This window comes from Gobio gobio (assembly GCF_949357685.1).
Source record: "Gobio gobio genome assembly, chromosome: 5".
Taxonomy (NCBI): domain Eukaryota; kingdom Metazoa; phylum Chordata; class Actinopteri; order Cypriniformes; family Gobionidae; genus Gobio; species Gobio gobio.
This window is the reverse complement of record NC_137101.1, coordinates 56,153,444-56,154,313: the sequence shown is the minus strand read 5'-3', so window position 1 is coordinate 56,154,313 and position 870 is coordinate 56,153,444.

The following is an 870-nucleotide window of genomic DNA, read 5'->3' as shown; positions in this document are numbered from 1 at the left end:
AAGCACAATAAAGTATTGATAAAAAAACAAGTAAACTGTAAACCACTTAACGATTTTGCACAAATTTGACTAGAATCTAAATACACAGCAATGGCAAACAAAGGGTAAAACGAGAATAGGAAATAGACGTGCACAATCAAACAGTAGCATTACAGCTTTTAGACAGACTACTCTACATATGAACCAAAACAGAACTTTTACAGAAGCACTCTATAAAAACACAATACTTCCAATCTTTATCAAGATAAATACTTACCATACGCAATAATAAACTCACTGCAACAGTTCACTTCCACCAAATGATACGTACACTCATTTATTTACATTGCTAATGCTGACAACAACTCAAGATGGAAAATTGCAATATTATTAATTTTGTAAATATCTTAAGGTTTTTCCATGGCACTTTTTCCATTTGCTGCTAGTGCTTTAAAATACTATTGTCTTTTCTTTATATTTTCTTCTCTGTGTTCTGTAAAGCTGTGCAACAATGTTCAAAAGGTGATGCACAAATGAACTGAATTGTAATATATATTGCTTTGAATTAAAGCATCTGCCAAATGTATAAATGTTAAACTGGTTGCACTCTCTGGCAGAACCTGTGATTCTACTGTGGTTTTATTCCTAGAACCTTAAAAGAAAATCAGCCATCTTGCTGGAGTTTGCTGGAGTTCAAGGACATGAAAAGGCAGACAGCGAACACCTGTGAGGCCTTGAGAAGGATCTTGGAAACTTTGGGAAAGTTGCAACTTGTGTCAATATAAAAAAAAGATTAGAACCTAACTTGAGCGGTAAACAACAGGGGTATAAAGGCACATGAGAGGCTGTGGGGATGACAGAGCAAGAGCTGGAAACAGACATCAGTGAAGA